Consider the following 16,126-nt stretch of genomic DNA (forward strand, 5'->3'; position numbering starts at 1 on the left):
AGAAAAATCACGAGCAACCCCAAAAGTATTCAAGTCTGAAAGGATTCTCAGGCCAACATAAATCAGCACAGCTCCACTGACTTTAAATGGACTTCCCAGGTTTATTTACACACTTATTAAGCTTTAACCCACCAAGTCTGTGAATGAACATGCACATATCCATTAATGCCATAAGATGCTTGTCCCTCTTGTAAATCTGGCAGGTTTCCTTGGGTCTGCATTTAAACCAAAGCAGAACTCCGTGCAAGAGGCTGCCCTTCCAAATCATTGTGACACCAAAAGACTGGGAACCAACGGCCCCAAAACACATATTTTGAAAAAAAGCCCCCAAATTCTTCAAAACAGGAGGATGAAGGTGATACTTCCTACCTTGTTGCAGGTGTAATCACGTAAGAATCAGGGAAATCCTGTTCATCAGTAATCACAAGAGGGTGCCTGTGTTTGTGCAACACAGACCCTGAAAACTAATGAGAAGTTCGAGGCTGGTAACCCACTGGGGAGGGGGATCAATCCACGCTATAAATATTTCATACAGAAGCAATAACAGGCAGCTGGTCAGCACTCCCCTCTGTTTACTGGAAACAAATTGCTTTCCTAAATCGTGTGGACAGGAGCCAATGCCAGTTATCAGTGATCTCATTGATAAACACACATTATGCTTGCAGCCCCGAGCCAGGGGAATCCTTCCCCGAGCAAAGAAACGAAAGGCTCAGAATCGAGCGTGTTTCTCAGGCTTGAGTTTGCTCCTCCTTGAGTCTGATTCAGGCTGAAGAAGACCTGAAGTGTTTCCTGCAGGTTTTGGAGCAGGATACTGAACAGTGCTGGAGTTTTATCTTCTTAAGGTGTCAAGATGTGGGCCCGAACAAGATACTGGCTTAAAGATGAAGGAGGGTAGACTTAGATTAGACATTAGGAAGAAATTCTTCCCTGTGTGGGTGGGGAGGCCCTGGCACAGGTTGCCCAGAGAAGGCCCCATCCCTGGAAGTGTTCAAGGCAGGTTGAAGAGAGCTTGGAGTAACCTGGGATGGTGGAAGGTGTCCCTGCCCATGGAAAGGAGGTTGAAATGAGATCATCTTTAAGGTTCCTCCCAACCCAAACAATTCTGGGATTCTACGATAATTTGAAGCAGTTCACCCTAATCTTACTTTCAGTATTTCTCTTGTCTCACGAAACCAGGTCTGGACCAGGCAGCAAACCAATGTCATGGCTTAAACCCTGACACTATAGGGCTCTGTACGACCAGACTGCACTTATTAACACGTTTTTGAAGGAATGCATTGCAGGAAACCTAATGCTCATTATTTTATGATCTTCTGCCATCAAACAATCTATCATCTCACCAGAGCTGAATTTAGATTAATCAAGGTTATACCACTGAGACCTGCCTGGATTCCAGTGCAACACTAGCACTAATCTACCTCATCATTCCAAGACACCACACACCCACACAGAGCTTTTCTTCACCTTTTCATCAAACAGCAAATCCCCTTGGATGCTCGGCCAAGAAAAGCTCATTTAAATGCATCCAGCTGACAAGAGCAGCCCCTGGGAGAGCTGCTGGCCCACACACCCACGCAGGGTGTGGGTACATTGTCTCTTCAGCGCTGACCAGGACAGGCCTTCTGAAGAGAGCTTTCCCATTGTTTCCACTGACACTGAGAGTGTGGAAAGTGCATTTCCTGCAGCTGAAATTCACCTGGAGAACATGCCCTGGGAATCACCTAATTCCTCAGAGTCCCAAAGGCTGGGACGCCACAAGAGAGTGGTGGTAGCGATGCAAGGATGAACCAGCTGAAAGTGCATTTTGCAGAGGCTTTTCAAGGAGGTTCTTCATTCTTACCCCCAAACAGCACCTCAATATCTACAATGCCTTAGCACTGTTCCTGTTTCCAGTTTACCCTAAAGGATGTGAACAAGGCCATTTGTTTGCCAAGGTCTGTGACCGGTCACTGGCAAACAGGTTTTCTAAAGATCTTTGTGCATCAGCTGAAAATGAAAGTTTTCCTTGAGTTTCAACTTATAATCATCTAGCTCTACCTAGGTAATAAAAGATAATAAGTTTTATGATACCTACCTAATGCCAAATCTACATAATCCGTTATCAAATGAATCAAAATGAAGCTTACTGGGTTAACATCAGAAATCACATTCTCACAAATTAGGCAGACTTAGATTATGTTTCCCTCCATAAACATTCTAATTCCCACAACAGAAAGCAGTGTTATAAAGGTCAGGATGGAAATTGTATTTCTGCTGTGTAATCTGCTTTGCAAATTTGTACCAGTGGTCAAAATGCCCAGAAAACTCAATTATTGACTTGCTATGACAACCATACATCAGCAGGCCTGGGCAGACAGAGGTTATTTCTAAAATTAGTACCCTAATGCAAAAAGCATATTCTATGATTCCAGATGTACAACCTTTGCCTGATGTTTATGTTGTTAAATATTAATGGAAGCACTGCCTATTATTTCAGGCATATTATCAGGAACATAATATTCTAGTTAAATAGGTGCATTAGAAGTTGGAGCTGGAGGGGGAAAAAAAACCCTCCATGTCCGTTTGAAGCACTCACCACTTTTGAACATGGTATTCTAATCAAAAGAGTCTTCAAACGTTACTTTTAATCACTATTATCATTTTGCCTTTAATTTTTTATGCAAATCTTATTTTAGAGTTCAGTTTTCTATTGCCAGTAATAATTCCAGGTAGCATTTGAGATAGAGGACCCTGCTGAGAGTGTAATGAATCAGTAAATGATACCAGCTCTGCTCCTGGACAAAAACAATTCTGGTGGCTGCATTTATACTCTCGTTGGGTTATACCCTCAGAATATAAATTGGTCTAATTCTAAATCATCCAAGGGAAAATGATGCAAAATGGATTTCAATTACACTATTGCTGTTTTACCAAAAAGCTTATCACACTATGGGGTGAAAAAATCAACCCCTCTATAGGGTCTGTGTTCCAATGAATGACAGAACAATGGAATTTTACATTTAAAATTTCTCCAGTCAATTTCATTCCTTTCTTTCTGACTCCTACATATCTTTCTATCAGCTCCCTTTCATGACAAAAAAGAATAATTAAATGCCTTATTTGGAAGTCCTATACTTTCTGCTTTGGTTAATAAATTCTCTTCCTGCTAAGCTTTCCCAACTCTGCTTATTTTCTAAGGGCATCCACCAACCAAACAGCTCCCCCATCACCCCAAAGTCAGGCTTTGTCTTCTTGCAACCAGATCAAGACTCACAGGTTATTCTCACTTTCAGGCTTAGTCTGTCACTGCCTTGTGCAGATTTTGCACTGCAGTATAGTTGCTGTTTGGGGAACAATAAGATATTTGACAGAAAATATAGGACACATCATTCTCCTCTCAAATAAGGAGAAATAATACTGCAGTATAAATTTGACTTCCCTGCTGTGCTCATGCTACTCAATGTCAGAAATTTCTGCAGTCCTGTTGCTCTACAAAGTGGTTTTATGTACAACTTTCCTTGAGGAGAATTCCCAAGACACACCATAAAGCAAAAGAAATTATTGCTAATCTGCAAAATTAAGGAGGAAAAAAAGATAAGAGTTAATGAGTCAGAGAAATCCGCTATTTTGTAATAAAGAAGGACAAACTGCAATTAACTGAAAAACATCTACACCATGGAGAAACAGAGGGGAGGGAATGTCTGAGGTGGGATACGAGAGGACGTGGGGGTGAGCAGAGGTCAGGGAACTACAATGGAGTGAGTCCAGAAAGAAAGAGTTTTGCAAACTTGAAGTCCCATTCCCAGGCAGTTCTTGGAGACTAAAAGCAATAAAACCAACAAAGGGGAGAATGCTCTGGGAGGCACTGGTAGTAGAAAAGAAGTGGGAGGAAAGAAGACTTGAGCCCTTTGAAGAACTGGGAAGAGACATCCATAACATTATTAAAAGAGCTTTTCAAAGTACTGAGCTGCGTCTGTGGATCTGAGAGGCACTTCCACATTGTGCTCCATGTGGGGATGGTGTGCTCTTAAACTCTGCATTTGGGTTGTCTCAGCCCTGCCAAACCCACACCCATCTGTTCTGGAGAGGGATGTGTGCGGTGCCTTCTCACTCCTGTATTCCTGGAGGCCTGATCCAAGGAGCAGGGGTGTCTGAAGGGATCCCTGCATCCCTGTACTCCCCAACATGCCAGTTTGGCACAGTTCATATGGCAGGAGACGCACACACAGCTACAGCACAGACAAATCCTGGCCGTAGTCAAAATGTTTTGATAAGCAAGTTTGCCCACGAGCAAGGCAAGAGCTTTTTAACGGCATGGAAAGAACTGGGTCAGAATCTCGTCAGACACATGTGGGTAAATGTAACTTCCTGTTGCTGTCTGACATCTCAGAAAGGTTTGCAATTATGCCAAATAAATGACTGAGGCACCTCTTCAAACCTCTGCAGACTGGCATGTTCTGTGTCTGGAACACGTACCAGGGCAGTGTGTGAAACCTTCAACACCCCTTGGACCAACAGGACATTTGGTGGTGACCTCAACCAGGTCCAGACCTAATTCCTGACATTTCTGCAGGTCACAGCCTATCTGTCATTCTGGAACGTCCTGCAACCTTTGCAGAGTCCATGAAAATCTTATTCCCATAACTGATTTATTTGCATAAATCTTCTACTGAAACCAACAAACGAGTCCGAGCTGCAGGATCAGGTCCATGCGCTGGAACTACTTCAAAACATTTCTGTGAAATGGGAATCATAAGTGGGCACAGCAATTTAGATCTAATGGGATTTAAATGTAATTAACAGTGAATACTAAAAATTATGGTGTATAATCATAATGACAATTCAAGCTTAACACACCCAGCACAGTAATGAAAGTATTAAAAGCAATACACTTTCTCACTCTCAATGGAAGTGTTTGAAACTATGTTTTAATACAAATCCACTGTTTGAACTGAGATTAACAAATATTAGTCTTATTATAAATTTTAGTGTCATTTGCATAAACTTTGTTGCGAGAGGGAGAAAAGGAGCAAAGAAATTTCAATTTCACAAGAAAACTGCAAAATTGAATTTTTTCAGAGGCCTATCTAGGTCACTTTAAGTTAAACAGATTTGTAGAGGTAGAAAATGCTTAGTTAACATTACAACAAACAGAACCAATTGGAAGGGAAGCTACAAGTGAAACAATCAGCTTAATAAACAGATGGAGAAGACACTTCTAAAATTATTGCCTTTGTCAAATTTTCAGCATCTGAAGCCTGGTAAGATTCTGCTCATCAAAGCAGGAACTCAATTACTGGTAAAAAAGTTAAATAAAGTTCATATTAGATATGTGTTAACATTATAAAGCAGAACTGTGGAACACAAATGAAAGTAAAGCAGAATAAAAAAAATCAGCATCTAGGTTTCTCTCTCTGGGAATTCAAAGGCTGGCAACAGATAATCAAGGAAGAATTCAGTTATCTTCCAGTATTCCCCCTCTCCCCGAGCTTTGCCTGCTCCGTATCTATCCTTGTTTCAAAAATGTTTCAAAGGCACTGAGTGAGCAACTCACACATTGGGCTGTGCTTGCTGTCAGGGGGGATATCACGATGGGAGACTAAACTGAGCGAGGTTATCTCTCCCTGGGAGTGAGACTGTCTGCAGCTTTCCAGGCTCCGGCAGGAAATGCTGAACGAAATGCTCAATTCTCAGCTGATGATGATTTATGCAACGCGCTAAAATCTGCCTGTGAGGTCTGAACGTGCCCTGGAGCAGAGCGTGTCCCAGGATGGATGTGCTCCACTTCCTTGGGACTCAGAAATGCAGTGCACTCAGCTATGAAGACCAAGAGAGAGAAAATGTTTCCTTAATAAACAGTTGAGTTGGCAGAGCCTCGGGATGGGGACCATGAGAACGGTGCCACAGGAACTCGGCTGCCTGAAGGTTGTTCCAGCTGAGTCTGGGGATGGTGCAGGTGGAGCTTTGCCTGGGAAAAGTCATTTATTTGCCTAAAAATGTGGAGGGTTGGTGAGAAGCAGGACCTACAGCAGAGTGTCAGAGGATAACGAGTTTGAACTCTCTGATTTCCCTGGACCTAAGGTTTAGTCTTGTTTGTAGGACAGAGTCAGATAAAATGGATTTATAATATCCATGGAATTTATCAAACACATCCTTTTTGCAGTGGTTCTGATTCCAGGTGGTGAAAAGCAGCACCAAACAGCACCCATTTTAGTAGGAATTCAGATAATTCATAGACCCCTGAACAGTCCCCACACAGAGATAACTAACGCCTCATCATTTGAGCCATACTGCATAATTTACAAGAGAAATTGTCCCTCATGATACACTGAGGAAAGGAGCATTTTAAAGGAAAATGCCACAGCACAAGGAAAGGAAAATGTACTGTTTTTAAAGTGTTTCCAAATAACAGTAAATTACAAAGAATTTTTTGGCAACTCCTGGAAGAATGAAGGGTTATGTTGAGTTTAACTGATATTTTTGAGGTATATTTTTCCACAGAATCTAAACATTTTAACCAGAATTCTATACAACTGAGACATTCCTCCATCAGTGTTGAAACTAGGCAGTTGATCATTCTGTTGGATGGAACACGACTTCTCCAAAGCCAGCCCTACACTACCAGAGCACGGAATTCTGTCCTTAAGGTTTACTTACAGATGCCCTGTTTACCAAAGGTCAACATACTTGGCCCTGACAGCATCTGTGGAAGTTCACATGCTGCTCTCCCAGTCACTCATCTCTCCACACACACAATTTATCAGGAAATGCAAGTTGCTCATGATTATAAAATGAGATCTCTTGATTTCAGGCTAAAAAGGAGCAGGAGAAGGACTACAAAGAAATGCACCCTCACGGTGAACTGTGCTTCAATAACTGCCATGAAAGCAGTTGGATGGGTTCATGTCAATGAACATCTTTAGGAAATAACAGTATACCTTAAGTAACTTTGAAAAGAGTAAGGTTTCATCCTTACAAGTGCCTTTTTTTTTTTTTTTTTTTAAGCAGGACTTCTTCCCCCAAGCCTTGCACTGCAGCAAGGATTTGGCTATTAAAGGACATAACTATTAAAATCTGACAGAGCACTGTGCTCCCCTGCACTGTGCTCCCCTGCAAGTCATCTATTTAGTGTGCAGAGTGACAAGCAGAAGTAATGAAATGTGCCTTTACACGAGGAACCTGATGTCTACCACAAACACCCATTAACTGGATACAGCAGCACCCCACAGGCAGGTTAATTGAGGCAGTGATGAACGGCAGGACTTGAGGTCATGCTGAAAATCACTTGGAGACTTGGAAGTAGATTGGGAGGGTTCCAGTTGCCAGTCTGTAACTCTAACCACTTCCTCTCTTTTAGTCATAAATGAAAAGATCAAGACTGCCTTCCTATTTTGTGTAATGACTTGCACAATTTCCTTGATGGCTGATGCACGTGCCCCTCACCTTCCTCCCTCGCCAGTTTGCCTGCCTGGCTGAAAATCCAGTCTGAAAATTCGTGTTTCCCACAAAAAGAAAACAGCAGGTGTCCCCCTTGTTTCTGCTGGCTGTGGTTTCTGCGTTTCAGTGGTTTTCTTGTTTGAATATTTTAATCTTTACTGAGTGTTTCAGTAAAATCAAAAGTTTAATTACCTCAGGAGGCAGCAGGGATGTCAGGGTTTCACACAGGTCAGCTGCTGACTGCTTGTTACTGAGTGACTCTAATTGGAACATTTGCCTCAGAATTTTAAAGGCAGTAAGCTTTGGGGATATTTGCATAGCTAGTTTGGTTTAGGTATATCCTTGCTTATTAGATCTAAGGAAACAACATTCACATGCTTATTTTCCTGAGACTGACTTTAAATCCTCCGAACCTCTAAGATGTAGTTTGTTTCTACCATTTAATTGCTATTTTCCATTTGATGCGACAGAGCTCTCTGATGATCACACAAAGGCTGATGTGTAAGTGTTCAGATGGTCTTTACCTGGAGGATAACACCTGAGCTTCACTGCAGTTGGGAAGAAAAGAAAATAAAAAAAGAAAATTGAAATGTCTTAAGCCACTTGCCCTAAATTTCTCAATGGCCAAGTGACACACAACTATTCCCTGAAGAAATAATAAAAATATTCTAATATGAAAGAGATCATCACACTTGAAAAACACTCTGTGTGTGTGTCAACCTTTGAAGGCCTGAGGAAAGATCTCTGTTATTCATGCTACTGTAAGCTCTGTGTACCTTCCAATTCTTTATATAGAAAGCTTAATGGCCATGGATTATTTGCCTCATTGGTTATGGTGCTAGGAAATAAAACAATGGGAAATATTCATTATAATGCTCTCTTGTATTGAACTTCCACTTGGCTGAAGTATTAAAACAGGCTGCAAGGAAAATTAAACCTTAGAAAAAAATGGCAGGTTTATTTATGAATGTGAAAGACAAACTAAAGACTCCATTCCTCTTGGTTTGCAGTGAATGTGCTGTAAGCACTCTTCACTATGGGATTACTCCATCTATCCAACAGGTTTTTGTTCCCTTCCATTTCTAGCTGGCAGCCTAAGAGCAGAAACCGGGGGCTTGTGGGAGGTGAGATGACAAAAAAACAACAACAACCCCCCACACACCAAATGACTGGAAAATAATAAAACTCCTAGCCAGTATTTCAAGAAGAATCATTTGTCTTCTCAAATTTTAAGGTATTGGTAATTAGAAAACTCAAATTAGATTGACTTAACAGTTGTCTCAGAAAAAGAAAGATATTAATGGAACAGAAATTTTGCCTTAGGTCTATTATGTTGAAAATTTAAATTTCTTCATCAGTTAGCACAGATTAAGGCAACATAAGGGCAAAATTAATGGCAAGTCTTGATGTGGAGACACTTGAAACAGTGTCTCTGATGGATTTGTCCCTGTGGTGTTCACAGGATCCTCATGGAGCTGATGGGATCCTGTGAGGGCAGGGCCAGCTCCAGGCTCGGCTGTAGGTACCAACCACAGCCAGAGAGATCTTGCACAGCCTGGGGGAAAGCAAAAACCTGCACTAGAGCTGGGGAGGATCCAACCCTCCTGTCCCCATCTCCAGGAGCTGCTGCTCCTTCAGGAAGCAGCTCCAGTAACACCAACAGATGCAGTAACCAGAGCACTCTCTGGCACGACAAGAGAAGGCACTTGGCAGCAAGTTGTTCATATCCATTTCAAGAGCATGAATTTACTTGTGACAAAATAAATGGAAGATGAACTCTTTAAAAACTAGTCCACTGTGGCAGCAAACTTGCACATCTGCTTTATTACCCCTTTCAGTCTGTCTGTGTTTGTGCAGGTTTTGTTTTTTTCACTGGTACTGGGTAGATTAGGAAATAAAGCCAAGTCTAAATGCCCAATATAGGAAATTAAGACACATCATTTTTGAGAAACACCTGCAATATATTTTGACAAAACCAATATCAAGATATCATTTAAAATAGTACAGTAAGATTCATTTAGGATATTGTTTCACTGTGACCAAAGATCACAGATTTCTCAGTTTGCTATATGGAATCAATAGTGTCAAACAGGCAGAATGACTCCTAAACCCCTTAAATTATGCTCAGCTCAAGAGTTAAACATAAGCTTTTAATGAATGCATGTGAAAACTCTACACTAGATACAGCTGGATATTGACAATTTATTAGCTGAATAATCACCAATTACTTTTTTGACACCCTAATGGCCAGTGCTTTCTGCTGTCAATAGGATGTGGCTGCAATTCCAAATAGAGCTGGAGGTCAACACTGAGCTGAGTCCACATCCCTCAGTAAAACTGATAAATAACTCCATTTAAACCAGAATACCTTAAGCCCTGGTTAGTACATTTGATGACTGTCTCATCAATAATACAGCAAAAACGCTTCAGGGATTTATGGTGGCCAGAACTGATGATTACATTCTTTTTTAGATTTAAGGATGGCATGAAAGTGCCATCTGAGATCTTGGGAGGGCGATAGGGATTTAGTCCTGCTTGCTTCTTCCTGAAGATAAGGTTACTTCTTTCCCAGCACTTTTACATTTCATCTTTAAAGGGAATTAATATTTTTAAAGGCCAAGCTTGTGGTTTCATTTTTCACTTTGACAGCTCCTGAAATGCAGATAGATTTTATATCATACAGAATATTTCTCTTGTTTTAGTTTAGTTGTCTTTTGTTCTGGTGCCATAGAACAAAGCATTGACTTTTCAAATGACCCTGTAAAAACACAAGATCACGAAACAAAGCTGTTCCTGTCCAGCTGGGATAACACCTTCTCATCTTGAGGAAGCTGCTTTTTGTTCTTGTTTTCTCCCTTTCCAGCAGTTTCTTTTTTAATCTGTCCTGGTAAGAGGTTTGACAACAAAATATCTTCTTGAAAAATCCCCATCAGACTTATAACAGTGAAGATTCTTAGCACTGAAGTTCAAAGGTGACATGACAACAAGCTGCTTTCACTTGCTGCCGATTGGTAATTGTTTGTGAGGGTTTTGCTGCGCTAAAACAGTGAAATTTAAGTAATTACAATAGATAAATACAGATTGCAACAGATGAACCCATGATATAAAACAGGGCACACATGAGTTGGTGGTGGGTATCACCCCAGAGGTAAGAGGTGTCCTTATCTACATCAAGCTGGGAAACACTGCCTAGATAATTCCTTCGATAATTTAAGGGGAATATTGTTTTATACCCACCAAAAAAAAAAAAAATATAGATATCTTGAGTCCATTTTGTGAAAGAACATGCAGTTTTAAAAACATTTTTGCCTCCCAACTGTCTGGGTGCCCCTTGTGTGCCATGGGGAAGCTCTAAGAGCTGATGAAAACACAACTCTGTTGAGGTACTGAGCTTCCACTTGTTTTTCTAGACCTGCAGGTAAGGGCTCTGCTTCCAAAAAGATGAAAAATTTGTTTATGATAAAGTTGTCCATATAATGCATGCAAAAGAGCAACGGAGGTGTCAGGTTTATCTAATACATAATATTAAAACATTATCATGAGTGTGCTGACTGTGCAGAAGATATAATTTCTTGGTCTAGAAATTTGCTCTAAGTACTATAATTTTGATTTTGAATTAGCTATTAAAAACGTGGTTTACTAAATAGCAATTAAAATTTAATTTTTATTAATGCTGTGCATATTAATCCATCCCAGGCTCATTTTTTTTCCTATCATTCTTACAGAGCATGCATTGCTGCTCTTCTGGAATATTTCTGTGCAGCATTTCCTCCAAGAGGGACTGGAAAAGGTCCCTGTTTGTATCCAGCAGTTCTCGGTGTGATTTATTTTCGAGAAACTAACACCATATGGGCTCTCACAGCATCCACTCTAATGGTCTTGGGCACCAGCTTATTTTTCTGTGCTGTTTTGTAGACACTGAGGACATGAGGTGAATGTAAAACCTGCCTGGAAGGTATCAAAGTGATGGAGTATTAGTCAGTAGAAGAGAAAACTTCTCCGACTGATGATTGACTCGGGATGTGTTTTCCTGCAGACATTTTACACTGTGTAATGAAGCCATAATGTGAGCATACATTATTCTGTGTCTTCATTAGAAATTTAAACAAGCTGTAACAGCTCAGAGTACAGACCACAACGTGCAGAGCAGAGCTCAGTGGGTGATTTATTATCATCTTAAATAGAAGCAGAATTGGACTTGACACTGCAAACTTTGGTTCACCTGCATCAAGACAACGGTATGTCACTAATTCCAACATTAAGTTACACTCAGAATACAAATTAGTACTGGAACAGTATTTTCCAACTGTTTTAAACTATTCTAAAACAAGGCAAGTCATGACAAGATAGAAATGACTTAAAGAACTCATAAAAGTTCAGGCCGCTATCTGATGTATCCTTTGCAAAGTCATTCAGTCACATTACACAGCTAAAAGGCTAAAATTTTACACTGCCTGATTAAACAGAACACACAAATCAGTTGGTGTAAGATGCAACACTGAAAAATTTATGTAGCAGCAGGAGAAAAATGAAGCACAAAGTATTTAAATGTTTCCCAGGGTCACAGAGCACATTTGTGTCAGCAAATGGTTCTGGAATCCTCACTCCCAGGACAAGGCTGTAACTGCAAATCTGTGCATCTTGGAGCAGCTTCTGATTCCTAATCCAAGGCAGCTTTTCATTTAGCAAACACATTCAGTCCTTTACTCTCTACAGAGAATAAACTGAGGTTCAGCCATGGGCAGCCCAGGTTTATATCTGGGAATAGGAGGGTGAGGAGGAAAAGAGTTTTTAAGGAATTGTCATATATTTACACCAGTGAACAAACAGCTCAAATGCTACTTTGAAACCTCAAATAAAAGGGAAGAAACTTCTCTTTCAGCAATGAGCCCCTTTTGAACTTCTGCTGAACGCTGTGCTTGGAAATATAGAAATACAATACGGGTAACACAGGCAGGATTCAGCAAGATGCACAGATGTCAAGGTTGAAAATCTCCTGATACATGTCTGGAACCTCACAACATTGACACAGGAAAGTAAACAAATCAAAGAGGATTGAACAGGTTGGCCTCACCTGTGGGCTGCTTGTGTGCTCACCTGCACAGACATGTGCAGATGCAGCCACTGCCACCAAAGTGTAGGAAAGACTTTTTTGGATTTCCTTTTCATTCCTCCTTCAGGAGCCCCTGTGTGATGAGGGACTATCTGGCTTGGATTAGTAAGCCTTTTTGACAAGTGATCTCATATCTCGGCACTGGTAATAAATGAACAGGCAGTTCCTGATATATGAACTATTTTTGAGGCTGGAGCTGATTGAAAAGTCTGTCTACCCTGTGACAGCCCAGATGATGTCCCCCAGTTCATGCAAGACTGAGTGCTTTGGATTGCATCTGGTTTTGAAATTCCTACACTTTGATTCTGTCAGCCATCACTAAATAATGAGTAACAGGGACCCTGTTTTCATAGAATCCATAGACTGGTTTCAGTCTGAAGGGATCTTAAAGATCATCTGGTTCCAAAACCTTTCACTAGACCAGGTTGCTCCAAGCCCCATTCAACCCAGTCTTGAGCATTTCCACAACTTCTCTGGGCACCAGAGAATTTTTTATTCCCTTCCTCTTGAGAGGAAAAAAAACCAAAACACATCTGTACAAAAGTCAGGAATTAAGAGTTAAATAGGTTCACAAAATATACTGAAATATGACTGAAAATATCAAACTTAAGTCCTTCATGTTTTAAAAATAGGATTTGCTTTCACATGCGTCTGAATTTCAAAATGCTGCTACCTCATCTCACCAATCTCCTTCCCCTGTTCTATTTCCTTCTACCTGAACTCAGTAATATCTGACACTCTTATAACAAATTCCTCTGATTTGCTTTCTTTTTTTTTTTTAACTTTTTTTTTCTTACTTTTTAAAAGGGCATAATAACAACAATGACCACTGAAAGACCAAACTTGAGGATAATGGAAATCCAGTCACCAGCAGCAAAAACTGCAGTCTATTACTGACCTAATGATGCAAGGCTGTTTAAATATGATAAAGCTCTTGTTAGGAGTTAAAGTTAAGACAAAATAAATATAAAGGCTGCCTCATTGAGGTCACTTGGTCTATAATTTCCTTTATGTGAGAAATTAATTAAATATTTTATGGTCTATGAGGTCAGGAATGCCTTAATGTTATATATAACCATGTCCTCCTCACTCTGCAAACACAAGTCTTAAGCCTGCACTGGTCAGGCTAGTCCATATTTATCATTAACTTTAAGGGACACAGGGATAAGTTCAATTTCAGTAACATCTGACTACAGTACAGCCAAGCAGAAAGATGAATTTCTGTGCCACCTCAGTTCCAAACACTTTGCAGAAGAACTGGAGGGCAAACTACCACCACACTGCTGTGGTTTACACAGCCTTCGAGGCACAACCTGCCACTGATTGTTGATCCTGAGCTCAATATTGCTCCTGCCTGTGCCTTTGCTATTTTTGGAAAGGACTGCTTTTCTGCTCTGAGACCTGCCAAGGAGTCTGATCCCTCCCAAACACCCCGAGGCACATCCATCAACGAGGAGCCCGGCACAAAAAGCGATCCCAGAGTGTGCTATTACACAGCAAAGGGCAGCAGAGGAAACCACGTCAGTTGATGTCCTGTAAGGACCAGGGCTGCTCACACAGCCCTGCTGGACCTCAGCAGCCCTGCCTGTCAGCACAGCTAATTAGTGGCAGCTCACCAGTGTGTGCTGAGGGAGCTACACTGATTCCAGTCCCAGCATCAACTCGCTGGTTCCAGCTCAAAGCTGCACGATGCTCCAGCTGGATCTCCACTGGTCTGTGCTCCTCCTCAGCTGGCTTTTTGTCTAAAATATAATTGTCAGCTCACAGAAATTCAACTCTTTTTTTTTTCCCCCCTCTGTCTTGCCCTTCTAAATATATTTGAGTCTTGAGGCTTTACAAAAGGTAAGTGAACAAGTTCATTGTAAATGGACAAAAATGTACTCAAGAAAAATAAAAGCAGTGCTGAAAGCTTCTTGACTCCCACATAAAACCACAGGCTGGGAGTTCATCTCCCGAGTCTATTGGATAATGCAATCTTATCTCAGGCTGTCCTGACTTACTAAACTTGCCAGCAGAAGTCATCTTCAGGTTACTACTTCAGATCATTTATCCAACACAATTCCCACTCGGCCGCTGCTCCTGCTCCGTACCTGTGACTCAATTAGGAGGTGCCACTTACCCTCACTGGGGTCTCAGTGGCTCTCAGCATCAGCTGCACTGGGCAGTGTCTGGTGTCAGGGACAGTCAGTCACTACCTCACTGCCTTATGGATTCAGAATTTCTTGTTGGTAAAAGTCATCTGCTTCAAAAAATAAAACCATATTTGAACCCAGAAACAGGAAAATGGGTGGAAAAATGGGGAGTCAGTTGATATTTGTCCACTCTAGCAGCATTTACTGTGGTCAGATTAGCTTCCATTCTTGATTGTATGTTTATTATCCCTTTTTTATTAAAAGGGTTTCTGTGTGTGTGTGGGTAAATCCCTTAAATATAAAGTATGACTGGAAAAAATTGAGGTTGACTGCTCATATGTACCCAGGACATGCAGAACTTGTGAGAAATTATAACACCTCCAGAAAGAGAAGAGTGGTCAAAGTAAGAAGTGCCTTTTCTCCCTTTCTGGTTTCTCCTCCTATTAGTTGAAAGAAGCCAATAAGAATAAAACCTAATCCTTTGTTTTCTAAGAGTTCTGTTTCAAGAACAAGGGTCATGACTAAGTGCAAATAGGGGGTCTCTTAAAAATGTGTAATGAGGACAAGAACAAAAGCTAGAGCAGATACTACAAAGGAGTTTGAGCACTTGGGCAAATACAGAGATCTCACTATTGCCAAAAGCCCGAGAAGAATTGTGCAGTTTAGCTGCTCTATTTCTGTGCTCACAAGCAGCTGTTCTGCACATCCTCACCAACATCTCTTTAAGGACAAAGGACAAACATCCCCCTGGTGCTACAAAGTACTGACTTGCTAACTTAGAAAATTCTGCACGACTGAAGGCAATTACAGATAAATTATTTTGGTGCAAAACAAGCCAAACCTGAAGCTTGCCATGCAGAAAACAGTGTGTGTGGGAGATCGCAGGGGGGGACAAAGACTTAAAACTAGTGCATTAACTTGCTGAACTTCCTATCACTTCCTCTTATGTCCCTCTCTATTTAAATGATTTTTTATTGAATTGCTCAGCAGTGCCTCCCCATTACAGCCTGAATATGTATAGACACAGCAGGTGGTTTAAAAATAGCTGCAAGAGTCTCGAAAAAAATACGGGGAACGTGTTAGGTTGTTTAGGGAGAATTTTAATGACACCTACAGCAATTTACAGTTGACAAATTTTTATGTTTCCACGGTGCAGAGATACCCAAAATGAATTATCTTGTTTATCACTGGGAAAAGGGCAGTAATGAAACATGCTAATTTGGGAAGCAAAATTAAATTCCAGTCAAGGCAGCGTTCAAACGGGTACCATCCGAATTACATTTGTTACACCTTGGACTAATATTCTCTAATGTTAAAGGCAGAAAGGTATCCCAGGTCCCTCCAAAGAAGGACCTCCCCAAACTCTATCCTCTACTTAAAGTGGATCCCTTCAAATATATATATATATATATATACACAGAGTAATAACAGTGACTTCTTCCTAAAACACATTTTAGGGCATAAG

At 40.9% G+C, this 16,126-nt stretch overlaps 1 protein-coding gene across 3 annotated transcripts in view; it reads right to left on the reverse strand.

The window, feature by feature from the left end:
- Positions 1-16,126, reverse strand: part of CDH13 (cadherin 13) — a 426,216-nt gene that overhangs the window by 94,645 nt on the left and 315,445 nt on the right. The gene's annotated exons all lie outside the window — the stretch shown is intronic.

This window comes from Myiozetetes cayanensis, unplaced genomic scaffold, assembly GCF_022539395.1.
Source record: "Myiozetetes cayanensis isolate MyiCay16 unplaced genomic scaffold, myiCay2020 scf16, whole genome shotgun sequence".
NCBI lineage: Eukaryota > Metazoa > Chordata > Aves > Passeriformes > Tyrannidae > Myiozetetes > Myiozetetes cayanensis.